We start from the raw sequence: 23,006 nt of genomic DNA, 5'->3' as shown, positions 1-23,006 counted from the left end.
GCCGTAATGAATACTTACTCACCATAGGCAATGTGATTCCAATGCGGACAAAATAATGAGATCTGACACATAGTTTCAACTGAACGTGATCTGTATTGAAATGAAATCCAGTAATTCAAGCGTACAAACACTTTATGCATTACAAAAAACGACGCTGACTCTTTGCAATTTCAGGCATTGTAAAGTAGCAGCAGTTGGCATGTCAGACTCCTTAGTCCCTTTTAAAAACTTGCTTTTTAATCAGCTGAGGCTTTTTGAACAGACCCCTGTATTGTTCTTAAGCGGCTTTTATACAACGCGACACAGCCCTGCGCAACAGTTTCGCAAGGCAAGTCAAGTCTCGCGTAGTGTAAATCTGCTTCCACTGCAAAACGCGTTGTGCGAAGCTGTTTTACGGTGAAAAAACTGCTGTCGCCTGGCGAAGTGGCCGCGAGGTTAGAAGCGTCATGTCACGGATTGCGCGGCCCCTCTCGCCGGAGGTTTGAGTCCTCCCTCGGGCATGGGTATGTGTCTTGTCCTTAGCATAAGTTAGTTTAAGTAGTGTGTAAGCCTACGGACCGATGACCTCATCAGTTTGCTCCCTTAGGAATTCTCACACATTTGAACATTTTGGAGACTGCTGTCTATTTCTGGGCGCGAAACATTCTCTTGTTTCTTTTAGAGTAAACGTCGTCCTTGTTGAATGAGAGACAAAGAACCTGGACTAAAGCATGAACCCCATCAAAGCTCACAAAAGCTGTTCGGTGTTTTGGAATCACAAATAAATATCCCGTCCATTTTGCATAAAGAAAAGATGAATGGAAAGACTGAGGGTGACATTTCAACAGCTAATCTGAACACTGAAATTAAGAATGAAACCTGACGTTGAGACATGCAGAAGAGGAAAGAAAGTCTAAGGGAAATCATAGCAGTTGCACTGGGTCGGGTAAGCAAATTTTCTATCGTATGTGTATGCACATTTACTAGTTTTTAATATTTTACAGAATACTTGCTTATCAGTTTTTATTACAGTTGTATTAACAGAAACAAATCTTGTACGTGGGAATTGAAATGTATATGAATCGACGTCGTTCACGTATATAGATCTGCTTTTCAAAGGACAAAGACAATCCCAGTGCAGCTTTGGATGCAGCTGAAAGGGAAGTAAATTCATACTTCAGTCAATATCTACTTTACATGTCAAGCTGTGATTTAAAATAAAGCGATCTGCTAAACGGCTACGAATGCTATTGGGGTGTTCGCACGCTCTTTGTAGAATACTGCGAACATGCAGGACAGACATCATTTATTGGTCAGTTATCTATGTTTCTCGAATAATTTCTACGCTTCTGTCAATGTCCATCGTGCCGGGTGGTGGATAAATTTCACACGAAGAGCTTCTGCGTAAAAGGTTGTGTAGGTATACGGTAACCAGTGGTACTTTTGGTGCTGCCTCCGGGTGCAATAGCATCGGTTTTCTCAGTAGACGAAAAACAGCACTCAGTATTCACTACTCGGCGAGGTCTACAATAACGGTAATTGCGATAATTACATACACGTTCACGTGTACCAACGTCCGGATGTCAGTCGTATGGTTTCAGTGTGAAGTCATTCAAAGTGGATGCCTTGTCTTTTAAAAATTATAGGTCGCTGGTGGGGTATATTATAATTTTGTTTCTCTAATTTTTTATAATGTTGTGTTTTTGAAAATGCAAACCTTCCGATATACGCCCTTGTAAATTCGCATTAATGTAAATGAAATTATAGTTTTCATCGACTGATGCAAACACTAAGACATTAAAAGATCTTTGTAATTGCATATAGTATTGAATGCCAATGCGAAAGTGTCATTGCAGCACCATGTGTCTTCCAACAATTGCACCGATTGCATGAGGAATGGATCACTTTATTTCGATTTCGTCGGCGATTTGAGGCCACTCATTAGTAGTAGACGGCAACTGTTGAAGAACAAATGGATATATATATATATATATATATATATATATATATATATATATATATATATATTGCATATACTTCTATTTCAGCAAATATGTGATAAAATGCAGAGCAAAACAGCCTAGAATGGTGTATCGGCCTAAAACGACGCCCAAGTTGTTTTCTCAGATCAGTGATAGATATTGTGGTAACTGCAGTGCTACTTACGGCACCATGATGATACATCATTTTAAATTCGAGGGAAGAAACGCCTAAGATTGAAATTTTTGCTGTGCTGTTAATTTTCGTTCCTGGCGCTTGCCCTTCTGTTATTTTAATTTCTCTTTAAATGACTTAAATAGTTAAAGGCAATGCTTTACACAGTATGTAGACAGCAAACAACTTTTTGAAGTTGGCTAATAGGCTCATATACTATGACGCTGAGACACTTGCACACGTCGAAAGGACTATATCGGATGTTTCGTTTGAAGCAGGTAGAATGTCAGCACTCAACTACACGTCGTATGGCATTTGGATGTGGAACGTCCTTTGGGCCCACAAGTTCCGCACTGTGTGTCTCAGTCTTTCAGCACTCGTCTAAGCCTCTACTACAATCTGTGAGTAGCAAACAGATTACATTTTTTTTTTCAAAAATGTAGCGGTGAGCATCTTTTTTCTTTTCATTTATTTTTCTCGTCATTCATTCCTCCCAAGAATTTTTTTTTAAACTTAATATCTTCACATTTTTACTTTTATATGTACAGAAATTTTATTAAACTTAATTTAACTATATTTCCTTCTGTATGTGCTATAAATACAAGTTGTCAAATATTTTTAAAAATATGAGTAAAAGATAACAAAGTGAGTAATAATTATTATTATTTAGACCTGACGAACACCTCAAGCTTTTCAGTCAGTGCAGGTTACGGAGCGTATGCGTGGGTTTTCGGTAAACAGTGTGGGTCAAGAAACCATATTCTTTCTTGAAAACTAGCATTGCAAGAAAATTTAATCTTGTGCCTACCTCCTCCTCCATGGTAAACTGAATCATCGGAGTGATCTCGTTGAGATATATGTGAAAATGATCTAGCTCCTCTCTGCCATGTCGCCACAAAACAAACATATCATCCACGTACCGGAACTAGATATTCGCTTTCTTGTTCGCAGTTTCCAATGTCTGCTCGTCGAATTTTTCCTTTCAGAGATTCTCTATAACTGGCCTTACTGGCCTCCCCACAGCAACATCATCCGTGTGTTCATACAGCGGATCGTTCCATTTGAAATAGGTGGTAGTGACGCAACTTTTAAACGGTTCTGCAGTATCGGAAGGAAACATCCGAGCCACCTGTTGGAACACTTCATTGAGCGGAACAATAGTGAATAGCGATACCACATAAAAACCAATATGTTCTCTGGTTGGAACACTATGCCGTTTAATATAACGATAAAAATGTGCCGAATTCTTGATATACGAATCCGATCGCCCACATAAGATTGTATTAATGTTGTCAAGAACTTGGCAGCTGAATAGGTGGGCGAACCAGCAGCACTCACTATGGGCCTTAGAGTAATATGTTCTTTGTGCAGCTTCGGCAGCCCATAAAGTCTTGGTGGGAGCGCAGCTGAATTGAACAGACTTTTCTGAACGCTCTGTTCGGTAGAGGACATATTTGTCAATCGCTTAACAGTTCTAAGATTTCAAATGGAACGATGAGTGTCGCTGTGAGGAGCCCTTAAATATAATCATAGCGAATTTCTTTATGGAAAAATTCGAGGAGCAAGCACTGGAACAACTAACAAGAAAGCGAATATTTGGTTCCAGTGCGTGGATGATAAGTTTGTTGTGTGACGGCTTGGCAGAGAAACTAGGTCAGTTTCACAAACATCTCAACGGGATCAATCCGAAGATTCAGTTTACCGTGAAGGAGGAGACAGGCGGAAGATTAAATTTTCTTGATTTGTTAGTTTTCAAGAAAGAAGATGGTAGATTGGGCCACACTGTTGATCGAAGGCTCACGCTCACAAATCGTTACCTACATCCATATTCGAACCACCACCCACAAAAAACTGAAGCATCATAAAAACGTTGGCGGATAGAGGACGAAACATCTGAGAACCAGAACTGCTTGGCGTAGAAATAAAACATCTCACCAATGCATTGTCAAGAATGATTATTCGAACTATTGTTATTGTTGTTGTTGTGGTCTTCAGTCCTGAGACTGGTCTGATGCAGCTCTCCATGCTACTCTATCCTGTGCGAGCTTCTTCATCTCCCAGTATCTACTGCAGAATACATCCTTCTGAATCTGCTTAGTGTATTCATCTCTTGGTCTCCCACTACGATTTTTATCCTCCACGCTGCCCTCCAGTACTAAACTAGTGATTCCGTGATGCCTCACAACATCTCCTACCAACCGATCCCTTCTTCTAGTCAAGTTATGCCACAAACTCCTCCACTCCCCAATTTTATTCAATACTTCCTCATTAGTTATGTGATCTACCCACCTAATCTTCAGCATTCTTCTGTAGCACCACATTTCCCAAAACTTCTATTCTCTTCTTGTCCAAACTATTTATCGTCCATGTTTCACTTCCATACATGGCTACATTCCATACAAATACTTTCAGAAACGACTTCCTGACACTTAAATCTATACTCGATGTTAACAAATTTTTCTTCTTCAGAAACGCTTTCTTTGCCATTGCCAGTCTACATTTTATATCGTCTCTACTTCGACCATCATCAGTTATTTTGCTCCCCAAATAGCAAAACTCCTTTAATACTTTAAGTGTCTCATTTACTAATCTAGCCGGCCGAGCTGTTCTGGGCGCTACAGTCTGGAACCACGCGACCGCTACGGTCGCAGGTTCGAATCCTGCCTCGAGCATGGATGTGTGTTATGTCCTTAGGTTAGTTAGGGTTAATTAGTTCAAAGTTCTAGGCGACTGATGACCTCAGAAGTTAAGTCGCATAGTGCTCAGAGCCATTTTACTAATCTAATTCCCTCGGCATCACCCGACTTAATTCGACTACATTCCATTATCCTCGCTTTGCTTTTGTTGATGTTCATCTTATATCCTCCTATCAAGACAATGTCCATTCCGTTCAACTGCTCTTCCAAGTCCTTTGTTGTCTCTGGCAGAATTACAATGCCATCGGCGAACCTCAAAGTTTTCATTTCTTCTCCATGGATTTTAATCCCTACTCCGCACTTTTCTTTTGTTTCCTTTACTGCTTGCTCAATATACAGATTGAATAACATCGGGGATAGGCTAAAACCCTGTCTGACTTCCTTCCCAACTACTGCTTCCCTTTCATGTCCCTCGACTCTTATAACTGCCATTTGGTTTCTGTACACATTGTAAATAGCCTTCCCCTCCCTGTATTTTACCCCTGCCACCTTCAGAATTTGAAAAAGAGTATTTCAGAAAATATTTTCAAAAGTTTTCTCTAAGTCTACAAATGCTAGAAATGTAGGTTTGCCTTTCCTTCATCTTTCTTCTAAGATACGTCGTAGGGTCAGTTTTGCCTCACGTGTTCCGACATTTCTACGGAATCCAAACTGATCTGCCCCGAGGTAGGCTTCTACCAGTTTTGCCTTCCGTCTGTAAAGAATTCGCGTTAGTGTTTTGCAGCTGTGACTTATTAAAGTGATAGTTCGGTAATTTTCACATCTGTTAACACCTGTTTTCTTTGGGATTGGAATTATTATATTCCTCTTGAAGTCTGAGGGAATTTCACCTGTCTCATACATCTTGCTCACCAGATGTAGAGTTTTGTCAGGACTGGCTCTCCAAAGGCTGTCAGTAGTTCTAATGGAATGTTGTCCACTGCCGGCGCCTTGTTTCGACACAGGTCTTTCAGTGCTCTGTCAAACTCTTCACGCAGTATCATATCTCCCATTTCATCTTCATCTACATCCTCTTCCATTTCCATAATATTGTCCGCAAGTACATCGCCCTTGTATAGACCCTCTATATACTCCTTCCACCTTTCTGTTTTCCATTCATTGCTGAGAAATGGTTTTCCATCTGATCTCTTGATACTCATACAAGTGGCTCTTTTTTCTCCAAAGATCTCTTTAATTTTCCTGTATGTATCTTACCCCTAGTGATATATGCCTCTACATCCTTACATTTGTCCTCTAGCCATCCCTGCTTAGCCATTTTGCACTTCCTGTTGATCTCATTTTTGAGACGTTTGTATTCCATTTTGCCTGCTTCATTTACTGCATTTTTGTATTTTCTCATTTCATCAATTAAATTCATTATCTCTTCTGTTACCCAAGGATATCTATTAGCCCTCGTCTTTTTACCTACTTGATCCTCTGCTGCCTCCACTATTTCGTCCCTCAAAGCTACCCATTCTTCTTTTACTGTATTTCTTTCCCCCATTCCTGTCAATTGTTCCCTTATGCCCTCCCTGAAACTCTGTACAACCTCTGGTTTAGTCAGTTCATCCAGGTCCCATCTCCTTAAATTCCCACCTTTTTGCAGTTTCTTCAGTTTTAATCTACAGTTCATAACCAATCAGTTGTGGTTAGAGTCCACATCTGCCCCTGGAAATGTCTTACAATTTAAAACCTGGTTCCTAAATCTCTGTCTTACCATTATATAATCTATCTGAAACCCTTTAGTGTCTCCAAGGTTCTTCCATGTATACAACTTTCATGATTCTTGAACCAAGTGTTAACTATGATTAATTTATCCTCTGTGCAAAATTCTACCAGAGGGCTTCCTCTTTCATTTCTTAGCCCCAACCCATATTCACCTACTATGTTTCCTTCTCCCCCTTTTCCTACTATCGAATTCCAGTCACCCATGACTATTAAATTTTAGTCTCCCTTCACTACCTGAATAATTTATTTTATCTCATCATACATTTCATCAATTTCTTCGTCATCTGCAGAGCTAGTTGGCATATAAACTTGTACTACTGTAGTAGGCGTGGGCTTCGTGTCTATCTTGGTCACAATAATGCGTTCACTATGCTGATTGTAGCAGCTTACCCGCACTCCTATTTTTTTATTCATTATTAAACCTACTCCTGCATTACCCATATTTGATTTTGTATTTATAACCCTGTATTCACCTGACCAAATGTCTTGTTCCTCCTGCCACCGAACTTCACTGATTCCTACTGTATCTAACTTTAACGTATCCATTTGCCTTTTCTTTCTCTTGATAACGACGTCCTCTTGAGTGGTCCTCGCCCAGAGATCCGAATGGGGGACTATTTCACCTCCGGAATATTTTACCCAAGAGGACGCCATCATCATTTAATCATACAGTAAAGCTGCATGCCCTCCGGAAAAAATTATGGCCGTAGTTTCCCCTTTGCTTTCAGCCGTTCGCTGCACCAGAACAGCAAGGCATTTTGGTTAGTGTTACAAGGCCAGGTCAGTCAATCATCCAGACTGTTGCCCCTGCAACTACTGAAAAGGCTGCTGCCCCTCTTCAGGATCCACGCGTTTGTCTGGCCTCTCAACAGATACCCCTCCGTTGTGGTTGTATCTACGGTACGGCTATCTGTATCGCTGAGGCACGCAAGTCTCCCCACCAACGGCAAGGTCCAGGGTTCGAACTATGAAGTAAAAAGAGCGTTAAGACCACCGCTTAACGATCATAGCGATGCTCAAACACCGATAAAATTGAAAGTTTTCCTGCCTTATATTGAAGATGTTATTGACCATAAAGGAAAAAAAATCTTGAAAAACGTGGAACTTTTGGGTAATCTACAAACCCACCAGAAAGATACGAGATCACCTAAAATCTCGCAAGGACATTCGCCAACCGCTGGAAAAAGGAACACAATTGCAGGAAATGTGAAACCGACACATCAGCTGTTGCGGAACATGCTTTGCGGCTAAGAGACCACCAAATGCGGGTTGATAGGACTCAAGTATTAACAGTCACAAGTGGCTAACACGAAAGGCTGTACAGAGAGGCCATAGAGATTCTAAAACACCCCAGGGATTTCAGTAGGAAGGAGGAGGGCGTGAAATTGAATGAAATTTGGATTCTGGTGCTGAAGAACACGCGTACCAGTCTGTTGACAGCAACAGCGGACCACAGCAATCGATAACGGGCAATTGCTCTCGGGTATTCAAAACATGTGACGTCACGTCACTGCACGGAAGCACGAGGAAGCAGAATTTTGCTGCAGTCGGTAGCGGGCCAGGGTGTGAATCGGACATCCCCCTTGAAAATGTTCTCCGCAGATGGGGACGAAACGTTGGGTTTTACGTGAAACCTATTCGACAACCTCATAATAGCCCGGACGTTTCATTAATTGTGACATTTCCGGCCTTGAAAGCTTACATTTTACAGTTTCATTACCGTATCCTCCTTTTTCGATTTGTTTGTTGTGCGGTTTTAATAAATATTCTGTAAACAATATTTTCCTCAAGGGAATGTATCTCTACATATGGAGCTATAAATTTTCGACTTTATTGATTCCTTTTCATTTGCTTTAAATAATATCAGACGTGAAACTATTTATACGTGGGTTAATATAGAGTAAACTCTCGAGTGCAAAATTGTGTGAATAGACATGCTCGCTATAAATAAATCCTTACAATATATTTTCTCGCGCATTATATTATAACAATGTCATCCTACTGTTTCTTCCGTTAGCCCATCCTAACGACTCTGATTTATTCTGTCTCATTGTCTCGTAAACTCGTAGACACAATGGCATTCTTCTTTATCGAATTTCGGTCAGTTTATTACGGCGCACACACATTGCGTACGACGTAATTGGTGTAAACCATTCTCCCCAGTAGCAGGAGACAAATTGTTCAGTAAAGAAGGGTACGTTCAAATCGTTCACTGACAGATAGCTCGATTCCATTGGTTTTACTAATAAATTAAATTTTATATGAGGACGAACGTGAGAACGTTGATCATTGTTCCCGTATAGCCGGCAAATAAAAGCACATTCCATCAAGTAAATTGAATTAATGATTCCTTCCTCAAATCTATCACTTTAGTAAAATTTCATATATACCAAACAGTCGATATATTACAGGAGTCTCATTACATTAAAGCACGTTAAGAAGGACGAAAAAAACTTTCGGGCAGCTAAACTTTCGTCATAAAAATGACACATCACATCTGTAATTGCTATATGTGGATCAAAAATGGTACTCAGCTTTTAAAGACATGTTGCCTTAGGATCAGAAGTTGCAAAAAATTTTATGGAAAACTTGGAGAAAGTTGGGCAAGATTTCCTTGTCTTATTAATGTGTTAGAGCAAAACTGCAACTTATCGGGTATAGATTTGGAGCGAATACACTGTTCAAAAATGTTAAGAGGAGGTGGTATGCTTGGAAAAGGTCCGGAGACACAGGATGATTCCAAACGTAATTTCAGATTCAGATATTGGATTTTAAGGAACACCCAAGAGCAGATATAAAATCAGGTCACACACAATTTAGGAATGCACAGACGAGTCGAAGAGAAGAATAAATGCGAAAAGAAGTGGGATAGTGAAATAAAGAGCAATAATCAGGTGTGTTTGAAATTCTCGAAAGTTGCAGACACTACGGTAATGGAAATGTTGTGTGGCTAGGGCCTCCCGTCGGGTAGACCGTTCGCCTGGTGCAGGTCTTTCGATTTGACGCCACTGCGGCGACCCGCGCGTCGATGGCGATGAAATGATGATGATTAGGACAACACAACACCCAGTCCCTGAGCGGAGAAAATTTCCGACCCAGCCGGGAATCGAACTCGGGCCCTTAGGATTGACAGTCTGTCACGCTGACCACTCAGCTACCAGGGCGGACCCCTACGGTAATGAATACTAGAGTAGGCAATTCAGTTGAAGAAGAACGCACATTGTTAAAAAGGACAATCACGTAAGTTGGAAAAACTAACATAGGAACGAGGAAAGCTTTGGGGAAGAAATATCTCAAATACGGAAGGAATACTTCAGCTGATCGACGAAAGAGGAAAGTGCAAAAACGTTCAACGAAAGAGAGGAATACAACAATGCTGAAAACAGAAATTGTAATGCTCAATCTGTATACAGTAGAGGTCAAGGAAGTGAAATGGAAGGAAGACAAGGATTTATGGTCAAACGAGTATAGGGAAATATCGACAGCAGCAGAAAATGGTATAACAGGAGTAGGAATCGTTATGAATAAGAATGTAGGGCAGAGAGTGAGTTACTGTGAACAGTTCAGTGATAGGGTTGTTCTCAACAGAATCGATAGCAGACTAACACCCACAACAATAGTTCACGTGTCGATGCCGACATGACAAGCAGAGGACCAAGAGATAAATCATAAGAGGATATTGAACGGGTAAAGGAAGATGAAAATCTAATAGTTACACGGGACTGGAATGCGGTTGTAGAGGAGGGCATAGAAGAAAGTGTTACGGGAAAATATGGGCTTGGAGGTAGAAGCGAGAAAGGAGAAAGGTTTATTGAGCTCTGCAATAAATGTAAATTAGTAATACCGCATACTGTGGTCAAGAATCATAAGAGGACGAGGTATACTGGGAAACGGCCGGGAGACATGGAAAGATTTCAGTTACATTGCTCTATGGTCAGGCAGAAATTCCGAGATCAGGTATTGGATTGTAAGGCATATCCAGCAGCTTATATAGACTCAGGTCGCAATTTATTAATGATAAAGAGTAGGCTGAAATTTAAGAGACTAGTCAGGACGAAGCAGTGCACATATACGTAGGATACGGAAGAACTAAGGAATGAAGTTCTCTAAGGCTATAGACACTGCGATACTGAGTAGCTCAAAAGTCAGTACAGTTGAACAGAAATGGGCATCTCTAAAGAGGGCAACTACAGAAATCGGAAAGGAAACCGTAGGTGCAAGGATGGCAACTGTGAAGAAACAATAGATAATCGGTTGAAATACTTCAACCGATCGACAAAAGAAGGAAGTTCAAAAATGTTCAGGGAAATGCAGGAATATAGAGATACAAGTCAATTAGGGACGAAATAATTACGGAGTGGGGTGCATGAAAAATGTGAAGAAATGTAAAAAGTATGATTGTCGGAAGGACGGATTCAGCATACAGAAAACTCAAAACAGCCTTCGTGAAATTAAAAGCAAGGGAATGTTTCTTGGCTTGTTAAAAACAGATTCTATCTGGCACTATTTTCGGACTAAGAATTGCATGGTACACTTTGACACCATGAAACTTCTCAGCAGAGAACTCACCACACTGTTTTCACGGCTTCGTTGTCACGTAACTTTCCACAATGAAAACCAGCTACTCCGCTATGAGTACCATCGTCCCTTTGCACTGCTCCATTCACACTGTCACAGCCAGCATTACGCTCCGAACCGGTGTGGATAACGTGGCGAGCGTAAACGTGGTGTGCGCGTCACGGGGTTTGTATTCATGCGTACATTCAGATCCAATCGTATCCACTCGACCGAACCAATTTTATTTGCCTCACATTGTATTATTGCTTTCTATGTGTACTACACTGGTGGAACAGTCAGAGTTTCGGCTGTTCTGAGGTGCTGACTGTATGTAGTAGTTTAACAAACAGTTGCAACCAACTTCCAAGTGGATTACGATTACTTTTTTATTTCATTTCATTTATTGAGCATGCTCCATTATGGTTATATTTATTTATTCAACCATATGGCTAGAGCCCCCCGTCGGGCAGACCGTTAGTTATAGTGATTACCTGTTACGAAACAAGCAGATGGATATTAGCATCATAACGGAAGTATTGTTTCCACTAGCAGAAATCTGCATCTGCTAGGAACACGTCAAGCAAATTGATAAGAAACAAAGACATCATTATCACTTTACGGGCAAATTTCGAGGAACTGTACATGCTACCTGTAATTTAAATTACAACCCACTTTTACGGTGCCTACAGTGTTTCATTATCCGTCAAACTGTACGCTCAGTTTATAATTATGAACTTATTCAAGCAAGGGAAAGAAACGGAGCACAATAAAATGGCGCAAATAAATACAGGCCATTTACCTGTGAATGAAGAAAACTGGAGAAGGATAAAGCACTTACTACAACCATCCCAATGACACATCATTGAGACATAAAATTTCGGTTTGTTTATTGCTTCAACTTATTAATGTGCTCACTGCAAAAATGTGTTTCATATTTGAAAACTAATGGGCTGAATATCACTTGAGAGTATTTTCCTGACAGCGAACTGATGAATTTGAGTAATAAAAACACCTTGTTTCCATACGAATATCCAACTAACGCATCCGTTCTCTTGGATGAACAGTTGCCACCAACGGAATCATTCAAAATTTTACTGAGTAGTGAAACAACTACAATGTTTTTTATTTTAAAAAATTTTCAGTCTTGTAACAGGAAACCGTGGGACTCTCTTTGTGCTTTCTTCCCAGTCATTAAAATTTTCTGCCCGTCCAGCATTATATGAATTATTTAGCACAACGTCTTGCTTTCTGTTTGTTCAAAAATGTGAAACAACTACAAAGGTTTTTAATTTTAAAAAAACTGTCAGTCTTGTAACATGAATTCGTGGGACTCGCTTTGTGATTTCTTCCTAGTCATTAAAATTTTCTGCCCGTCCAACGTTATATGAATTATTTAGCACAACGTCTTGCTTTCTGTTTGTTCAAAAATTGTTCAAATGGCTCTGAGCACAATGGGACTTACCATCTGAGGTCATCAGTCCCCTATAACTTAGAACTACTTAAACCGAACTAACCGTAGCAGTCGCGAGGTTCCAGACTGAACCGCCTAGAACCGCTCGGCCACATCGGCCGGCTTTCTGTTTGTTAAACACGATTCAAACCAGTTGCGTGTAGCGCCATCAGTTCTATAAAACTTGAGTTTTCTGAGAGATGATCTACACAATCAAACGCGTTGGAAAGCTCACAAATAATACCAGCTGTCGATATTTTATTATTTAAGACTTTTGATTAAATGTTTAAATAGCACTGTCAGTGGAGCAACGCTTCTGGAATCCAAACTTTGATATGCTAAGTAATCGTTCCTGTTTTAACAAGAGACGGCTCTTGGGTCCATCACTTGTTCGAATATTTTGGAGAAAGTGGAAATGTTACAGTGTTGGTTTGTTGGTTTGGGGGGAGGTGGCCAAACAGCGAGGTCATTGGTCCCATTGGATTAGGGAAGGATCGGGAAGGCAATCGGCCGTGCCCTTTCAAAGGGACCATCCCGGGATTTGCCTGAAGCGATTTAGAGAAATCACGGAAAACCTAAATCAGGATGGTCAGACGATGGTTACCATTGTCCTTCCGAATGCGAGTCCATTGTGGTTACAGTGTTCAAGAACTTGTAAATCCGTATCCAGGTTTGGTTTTTTCAAAAATGGTTCAATTGGCTCTGAGCACCATGGGAATTCTGAGGTCATCAGTCGCCTAGAACTTAGAACCACTTAAACCTAACTAACCTAAGGACGTCACACACATCCATGCCCAAGGCACGATTCGAACCTGCGACCTAGCGGCCGCGCGCTTCCAGACTGTAGCGCCTAGAACCTATCGGCCACCCCGGCCGGCTCAGGTTTTTTAAAAGGAAAAAACTCCCATGATGGAGGAGATCTCAACAAGTTTTAGAACTTAGTCACTTTCTCCCAACGTGGTGCAACTTTTAACACGCTCTGTGTGATATAGCTTTCAAGGCTACGTGCGCGGCTAAATAAGCAAGAGGATAAATACCGGGCGTCCGCTCCCCCCGCCCCCACCACGAGGCAGCCCCTGCCGGGCTGGCAACCAGCGCCTCCCGCCAGCCCGCCGGCAGATAACTTCCGCATCCGGCGGAACGTTGTGAGGCACGCGGCCGTGTATACATATTAAAGTCCCGAAAGCGAAGGCGTGTTTGCCAGGGCTTTCCATTCATCTCGGTAGCCGCTCGCCTTCCTCGCCGCCCCCTGCCCCCGCCATCAGCTACCCGGCACCAGCCCGCTGGGTCTCGGCAACTTGTCAGAAGATATTACGGAACACGGACCGCCATGAGGAAGTCTTTGTTCACGCGCCGCCTTACTGACAAAAGACATTCGCCGCGTTGGCGGCGCCCGTATTACATCGCATCCGCCAACAAGGCCGCGATGCCGGACGGAGGCGTCTGCCGGCGCACAGGCTGAGGAAACCTGGTTCCTCCTCGAGAGCTCGTCACGGGAGAGCTCGCGCCACTGTGCCGACTGTAGAGGCTTTACCGGCTTGATGCCTCTCTTCCAATATTGTGCTGAACGTTAACGGCGAAATTTCCGTTTAGCTCTTTTATTTAATACAGGGTGTCCCAGGAGGTATTAGTAGTATTCAGAGACGTGACATAGACGCTCATTTAAAGCCAGAAACTTCATATGGACATATTTCCTTTTCCTAATGGTTTCAGGGATAGAACACGTTTAATGCGTTTGTAGGCTAGTGGAAGACACCTATTTGTCTTACCCATCTGACGTTTTATTGTAGCGCAACCTGACTCGTTGCTTTCAACGGACTCCTGGCGACTTTCTGTCATCCTATCTTGTTGTTAATGGTGCGTTGTGAGTGAAGTAATGCGAGCGACTGAGAATGTATCAGAGTGTTTGTACACGCGCTGGCTAAAATGCCATACATCTACACTAACGAAGAATATTCACATTTGATGTATGGTAAGGCCTTCGTTATGTGTAACGTTCCCTGGCAAACTCACGTTATTAAAGAACAAGAGTTTATTTGTACCATATACGCCGCTCTGGGCAAGTTGTATATATCGTAATTATTGAACAAAAATATTACTGAATGTGGTGTAAAAGACATTTGTTATTCTCCTTATATTTTTTGTTGTAATATTTCTCTGTATTTAGGATAGGAATTTTTCTGTATTTATTATGTGATTGTAAAATGTGTCAGTATTTGCGATAGCAGAGATATAAAATGTTGTCAGAAGAGAATAATATCGTCAATTTGCAAAGAAATGTTAATAGTCAGCAATACTATTTAAGCACAATGCATTATGTATTCTTTGGTCTTCTCTGTTCAGAAGTCATTGCGGTAGGACACTGTGAAAGAGTTTTTTACGAATGTGTAGACTTCTTTTGTCTCTGTCTGGACTTAGCCGCCATTAGACGATGCGTTACGAATTAATGTGAGTTGTATTGTTGTTTGATCTAAATATATTAGAGTTTATCAAAAGTGTGAATTATTTATGTAAATTAGCTTGCCCACGTCATCTATAAAATTTCTTTAAGAATTTTTCAGCGTTTTTTAGCGGTGTTGCTGGGCTGTGCTGCGACCAACAATAGCAGCGGCGGCATATTTAAAAAATTATCAAACCCGTAAATCGGGAACAGATGCATAAAAATCAATAGTGAATTAAGAAATTGTTCTTCTTTTTCAGAGATCCTGTGGCTGATAAAATTTGAATTAATTATACGTTTGTGCATTCGTAGGCGGATAGTTAATGTTAGTTAACATTGAAATTTAAACAGTTTGGTTCTTTCAAAATATCTTAAATGTGTAATGAAGTAGGTTTGATCAGTGATAAATGTCGGCTTGGCAATAATTAAAACATTTTCTGCTAATAGAGGTAATCTTGTGTTCTATGGCTAGTGCCGGGATAAAATTCAGTAAAAATATTTAACAAAAAAACCCACTGCATCTGGAAAGTGTATGCCAAGGCCGAAAGATTTAAAGGACTCAATTCTCAACCTAATATTCTTAACCAGTTCATATGAGTTCACGTAAATATTATTTTTTCTTTAAATGTACGTAATTCTTAAGAAAGTAAAAATTTTTATTACCACACGAAAATAAGAGAGTGGTTCTACAACAAAGTTCGCACGAAAGAAAATTAACTTAAAAGCAAAAGATAAAATTTATTATTCTTCTTTAACGAAATTTCAAATCAATTCCACTCATTTCGACGATTTCGTTAAATATGGTAGTGCTCCTACTGTTGTCGAAGAATGCTGTCGGCACTATCCGACGCGTCGAATTCTTGATTTTAGAGTACTTACCGGAGTTTTCAGAACATTGCGTGAAATAGATATTGTTCCAAGTTTCCATTTTTCTTCTGAACGTGTATTCAATAACCCGTGCTGGAACAGCAACACATTGTTGAAGTTTGTTTGTGTATCCATCCGTATGATTGGAAGTTTAAGGGAGTTCGGCCGTTCGCTTATGTAATGAAATGGAACACCTACAGCCGTCCTTACGATGTTATTTATTGTATGGCTACCAGTGTCTGTGCTTCAGTGCACCACCTTCAGGCCTTAACTGGCACTGAAGGTTAATTCCAACCGTATATACGATTCATCAGTAACCATCACCTGTGAACTGGTTTTCACAGAGTAGCTATAACAATGAATATGTGTCTCCAACCATCCAAGTTTGGAAGGTAGAAGATGCGGTGCTGATGGAACTAAAGCTGTGAGGACTGGTCGTGAGTCGTGCTTGGATATCTCAGTCGGTAGAGCACAAAAGGCGAAGGTGCCGAGTTCGAATCTCTTTCTGCCACACAGTTTGAATCCGCTAGGAAGTTTTAAGCCTTATGTCCTTAACTTTAGGTACACTTCCAGCCCTTTGGACAGTATGCGTTGCAGAATCCCGTCATTTATCTTCAAATGACCTGTAAGCAGACAAGAGTTCCCTCAAGCCTACAGAGCAGATAGCGAAACGAGCCATTTTAAAAGATGTTACACATCAACAGACAGGATAAAACGTAAATTTTTCCTCAAAAGACAACTATGGCCCTTGGTTTTGGTTGGAAGCAGACATTTATTACTAAAAGAATTCACTCGCTCGATGTGCTTAGTTAGTTGCCGGCCGCGGTGGTCTCGCGGTTCTAGGCGCGCAGTCCGGAACCGTGCGACTGCTACGGTCGCAGGTTCGAATCCTGCTTCGGGCATGGATGTGTGTGATGTCCTTAGGTTAGTTAGGTTTAAGTAGTTCTAAGTTCTAGGGGACTGATGACCACAGCAGTTGAGTCCCATAGCGCTCAGAGCCATTTGAACCATTTGATGTGCTTAGTTAGTGACATCCAGTACTGAGACATACGACATCTGGGACTGGGTTAGGTTTTGGGTAACTGGAAAGCGGCACAAAGTAGTGTTATTGTAGCAGTAAAAGTTTTCTATGGCCCCTATGTTTTTGGAAGCACGGGCCCCATCCAGACACGAGTAAATAATTTGGATGTTTGTTTCTGATGTTCTCCGTACGTAAATCACTATTTTTGTTTCCCTGAAGTGTCGGTTATTTTACGGACATAAAAAAAAATTTTTCCATGTTGGTGGGGGCGGTTGGTCTGCTACAGCAGTCGTGGTCATCTGCTAGGTGCGATGTAAACAGGTGCAGTCCTCTCTGAATGATACAGGCTACCTCAAGTCTTGTAATTGTGACGAGTTGTGCGGCGGAAACAACCAGTCACGCACGAGCACATGGCCTGTAAGTTCCATTGTACTAAGTAGTTCGGTCCTCTGACTACCAGTACCAATAAATAAGGCTTTAATCGACTGGAATTAATGAAAGCCTATTTCGAATCTGCCTGACCTACTGTGGCTCGGGTCGATATTATGGATGAAATCAAGAACTCAACTTCGCAGTGGTATGTGCAGTCGAATAACTTTATACTGGACTTAACTTTACCACAGTATTACGAACCCTTCTCTGTTACTCCTAAAAACAGTTATTATTCATGTGAAATTTTTTCGGATACAGTAACACTAAAATCGAGCAGTCATTTTAAGTGAGAGGGAATTTTGAAGTAATGAGTAAAACAGATTACTCAGCTGGTTCTTAAAGCTTCTAATCGATATTATGGCTAATGGAAAACATGGCTTACTGAAAGCAATACTTTTGTATAGGTGGTGCTGTCAAGCTTTTTGAATTTGACAATGATTCATTTTCTTCATTATTCCCTTTATTTTCTTCATCTCGTAAATCACTGTAATTTCAGAAATCTGTCTCAATTTATATGAACTTGCCGTCAACTTCTCCATACATATTTCTTACTACACACGCTATGACAGAACCCTATTACTACTGCTACTACTACTACCAAATCGACAAGAGCTACAAAGATACAAGAAGACACAGTTCACTCATATCATATTACATCGATATTTCGTTAATACCTTCAGAATAAATTATAAAAATAGGAATATCATATTAATTTCAAATATAATTGCAATTTAAAATCAAATCGGAAATAATATTTACTATAAATACAAACCTATGATTTGATTTATTTCGGATTGTGTCATCAATTTAATGTGAGTATCGTTTTCTCCATACATGAAAGAAACAGGCACACTGACCATTTCCATTACAACGGGAATAACTGAAGTAAAACTGGCATTCATAACAAAAGCACACAATTCTTAATAATGCCACTGCCACAGCATTTAGGAAATTGGCAAGTAATCAATATACAAGGTGGTCCACTGATCGTGACCGGGCCAAATATCTCACGAAATAACCGTCGAACGAAACACTACAAAGAACGAAACTTGTCTAGCTTGAAGGGGGAAACCAGATGGCGCTATGGTTGGCCCGCTAGATGGCGCTGCCATAGGTCTTAACACATATCAACAGCGTTTTTTTTAAATAGGAACCTCCATTTTTTATTACATATTCATGTAGTTCGTAAAGAAATATGAATGTTTTAGTTGGACCACTTTTTTCGCTTTGTGATAGATGGCACTGTAATAGTCACAAACATATGGCTCACAATTTTAGACGAACAGTTGGTAACAGGTAGGTTTTTTAAATTAAAATTCAGAACGTAGGTACGTTTGAACATTTTATTTCGGTTGTTCCAATGTGATACATTTACGTTTGTGAACTTATCATTTCTGAGAACGCATGCTGTTACAGAGTGATTGCCTGTAAATACCACATTAATGCAATAAATGCTCAAAATGATGTCCGTCAACCTCAATACATTTGCCAATACGTGTAACAACATTCCTCTCAACAGCAAGTAGTTCGCCTTCCGTAATGTTCGCATATGCATTGACAATGCACTAACGCATGTTGTCAGGCGTTGTCGGTGGATCACGATACCAAATATCCTTCAACTTTCGCCACAGAAAGAAATCCGTTGACGTCAGATCCAGTGAGCATGCGGGCCATGGTATAGTGCTTCGACGACCAAACCACCTGTCAGGAAATATGCTATTCAATACCGCTTCAACCGCACGCGAGCTATGTGACGGACATCCATCATGTTGGAACTACATCGCCATTCTGTCATGCAGTGAAACATCTTGTAGTAACATCCGTAGAGCATTACGTAGGAAATCAACATACATACCCGGGATATTCTCGAATGTTTGAGAGCAGTCTGGAACATTCGGGAAGATTCCAGAATATTCGGGAACATCGCGGAACATCCCAGATCATTGTGGAAGATTCTAGAAGGCTCTCGAATGTTGTTGAATGTTCTGGAACACTGTGGACCATTCGAAGCCAGTTTGGTATGTTCTGGAATTTACCGCTGTTGAGGCTACCCATTGGTAGGGGTATATAAAGCAAGACCCGTCGTGGGTTCGAAAGTCAGTTTCTTATCAGTGACTAAGGAAGAAACCGAAAGATTAGTGCACGGAATGAATAAAAACAAACATTGAAGTACAAGCAGTCAAAGTGATACAGTGAATATAAATCGAAAATAAAGTGTGAAAAATGCATTTGTTGGTAAAAAGTTGATTTGATTGATATTTTAGAAAATATCCAAACGTAGAAGAGGAGGAGATATTGCCTGCTCTGAAGCAAACCGACGAAAACAAAAAGGACAGCGAAAAAACGAAACAAATGAAGAGCGCCAAACCTGTTTAAGTTCCCGATGAACGTGAATGAGCACCGTGAGAAGCAGAGAAAACGAAGAACAACGCAATGAACGGATTGAAGAATCAAGAACTGCGACATAATCGTATAATAAAAGACTGCGATCTCAAGCCAGCCTTGAAAATAGCAACTTACGAGAAGCGCAGACGAGGACAAGTAAACAGTACAACCTAACAAATGAAGCATTCAAATACCACCCGACAAAAGCATACAACAAACACAAACGGGTTGTAATCGGAAAAATGGATAAAATCTGCCAATTTTGCAACGCGAAAAATTTCAATAGAGAAACACCAGGGTTTGTTGCATGAATGGAAAAATTCGATTATCGCCACTGGCAGTAACTCCGCAAAAATTTTTGCATTACATGGCCGGGGAAAGTCCAAAATCAAAACGCTATCTTCAGAATATAAAAGCATACAACGCCTGCCTCGAAATGACTTCTTTCGATGTCACTTTGATCAACACTAACAGAGATGAAATCGATTATGTTTCTTTTTCCATCCAATTACAAATATGCAATATGGGATCGTTAATACCACTACCCAATGGAGACCACAAATTTATGCAAGCGTATTTCATCGGAAATGAGTAAAAAAAGTTGATAAAAGCACAAATATCAGTGGAGTGAGACGAGAAGTAGTCCGATAGGTACAGAGGAACTTACACGAATACAATCAATTGACTCACATATTCGAAGCAGCACTAGACTAAATGATGTTACAATTCGAGCCGATAAAAGGCCACATGGAGAACACGAACTTCGATTTAACGCACCTCAGATAGGCGAATTGTGTACAATGAAAGCACAAGCCGTGACATAATTGTACAACGAAGAGAAGGACTACAACGCACTGCAGAAATACACCATTCATATAGTGTCCTCCAGTATCCATTAATATTTGTGCACGGAGAGGAAGTATGTCATTTTAATGTGAAACAAATCCAATCTGAAACAGGCGTAGAAATAAACAAAAAAGTCACTTCCAAGGAGTTCTATGCTTACACCTCAATCACCAAAGACAATGAAACGTATAATAGAATCACATTCCCACTCGCTTTTATTCCTACAATTTCTGATGGTTATGTAATCAAACACAGAAACGGAACGGGTGCTTTTCCTAAGACTGAATCAGAAGAAACTACGCACGAAAGAATACACCCACCTTCGAGACGCATTCGTAACGTTGACTACATTGGAACAATGTTAATCATACAAAGGAAGTCCGAGACACACGCACGAATACACTCAAGATGCCATGACCTAGATAAGAAAATATGAATGAACCACCTGCCTCTGCATAACATTCACACGAAACTCGTCGTGGCCAGAAACCAAAGACCAAGTCCGCCTGTTTAGCTTGGTGGTAACGTGCCCGCCTCCCATGCAAGCGGGCCCTGGTTCGATTCCCGACAGCGTTGGAGATTTTTTCCTCTCAGGGACTGGGTGTTGTGTTGTCCTCATCATCATTTCATCCTCATCACGGGCGCGCAAGTCGCCAAATTGGGTGTCGAACAAACTAAGACTTGCACTTGGCGGCCGTACTTACCCGAACAAGGGCCTCCCGTCCAACGATGCCATACGCTCATTTCCATTTACCAGACAACAACGGACAAGCCCCCATGCATGGACACGACATAATGGCCCGAGTTTTGCGACAAAGACAAATGAGATTTATTGAAGTCATCACAAAATACTACATCTCTGAAACCGTCATATGCTGGATGTACACAATCGAATGGCAAAGGGGACTCCCTCACTCACACAATCTCATCTGGCTACACGACGGCATTGATCCTACGGATATCGACAAAATCATCCAAACTGAATTTCCCAGTCCACAAGAAAATCCGGAACACTACGATAGAGTAGTGTCAAACACGATCCACAGACCTTGCGGGCCATTAAATCCCAATTCAACATGTATGAGAGATGGAAAATGTAAGAGAAAAACACCCAAAACCATATATAGGAGACAATCAAACCGGAGTTGACGGCTATCCCAAATACAGAAGACGATCACCTAAAAACGATGACTTACAGGAAAAATACGAGGTAGGGATGGCAACAGCGCATGGAGGCCTGGATGGTCACCCATCCAAGTGCCGACCACGCCCGACAGCGCCTAACTTCAATAGGTAGTATGTAACACACCACATTCCAAAATCTTCCAAGCACACATAAACGTTGAATACTGCAATTCAGTGAAATCCATCAAATATGTCTGTAAGTGTGTGGGAAATGGCAGTGACATGGCAGTATTTCAAATAGCCAAAGACAGCGAACAACAAAACAGAAACGACGACAGCCAAATTGGAAGATACATCAACAGTAAGGAAGCAGCGTGGCGGATTTTCAGTTTTACCATACACGAAAGCGAACCAGCTGTGCAACATCTAGCAGTACATTTATCCAATTGCGAAACCATTACTATGTGTCGGGCAACGGCCTTGCCGCAGTGGATACACCGGTTCCCGTGAGATCACCGAAGTTAGGCGCTGTCGGCCGTGGTCGGCACTTGGATGGGTGACCATCCAGGTCGCCATGCGCTGTTGCCATTTTTCGGGGTGCACTCAACCTCGTGATGGTAATTGAGGAGCTACTCGACCGAATAGCAGCGGCTTCGGTCAAGAATACCATCGTAACGACCGGGAGAGCGGTGTGCTGAACCCATGCCCTCCTATCCGCAAACTCCACTGGGGATGACACGGCGGTCGGATGGTCCCGGTAGGCCACTCGTGGCCTGAAGACGGAGTGCTTTTTTTATTACTTTGTGTCGACGTCCATACCTGTTCTGTTATACGTGGAACACTACAAGAAAAATCTTTCAACGACGAAAACAAGAAATTCGAGTAGACAACATCCAGGAACCAAGAAAACTAACGCACTACGCCGAATATACATCGTACATCCGAACAACATCTTCGGATGTTGGTACACAAAATACGGGTACCAACAGACTTCGCAGGCTCAAGACTGCTGACGGCCACCTACGCCAGACGTGCAAAGATACGTGCCAACGCTTAGGACTACTGGGAAATTACAACCACTGGGAACTAACACTACAAGAAGCCTCCCCTCAGCCTCAGTTGAACAAATGAAACATTTATTCGCCATAATTCTAACAACATGTAACCCATCGAATCCAAAACAGCTGTGGGACTCCAAAGAGAGTATGATGGATGATATGCTGCAATATATTCGACAAGCTCATCCTTAACTGACCATCGAATTCAACGACAACATCTTCAACGAAACACTGATTCACCTAGAAGACAAGTGTATAGAAATAAATAACCAGATCTTAGTAGAACGTG

General features: G+C 41.2%; 1 pseudogene; it reads left to right on the top strand.

Annotated features, from left to right (window-relative positions):
- The first annotated feature begins 22,129 nt into the window (after nt 1-22,129).
- On the top strand, nt 22,130-22,247 carry LOC124617391 (annotated as a pseudogene).
- Nucleotides 22,248-23,006: the final 759 nt, after the last annotated feature.

Source organism: Schistocerca americana, chromosome 5 (assembly GCF_021461395.2).
Source record: "Schistocerca americana isolate TAMUIC-IGC-003095 chromosome 5, iqSchAmer2.1, whole genome shotgun sequence".
Taxonomy (NCBI): Eukaryota; Metazoa; Arthropoda; class Insecta; order Orthoptera; family Acrididae; genus Schistocerca; species Schistocerca americana.
Note: the sequence above shows the minus strand (reverse complement) of the source record. Positions and strands in the feature narration are given on the sequence as shown.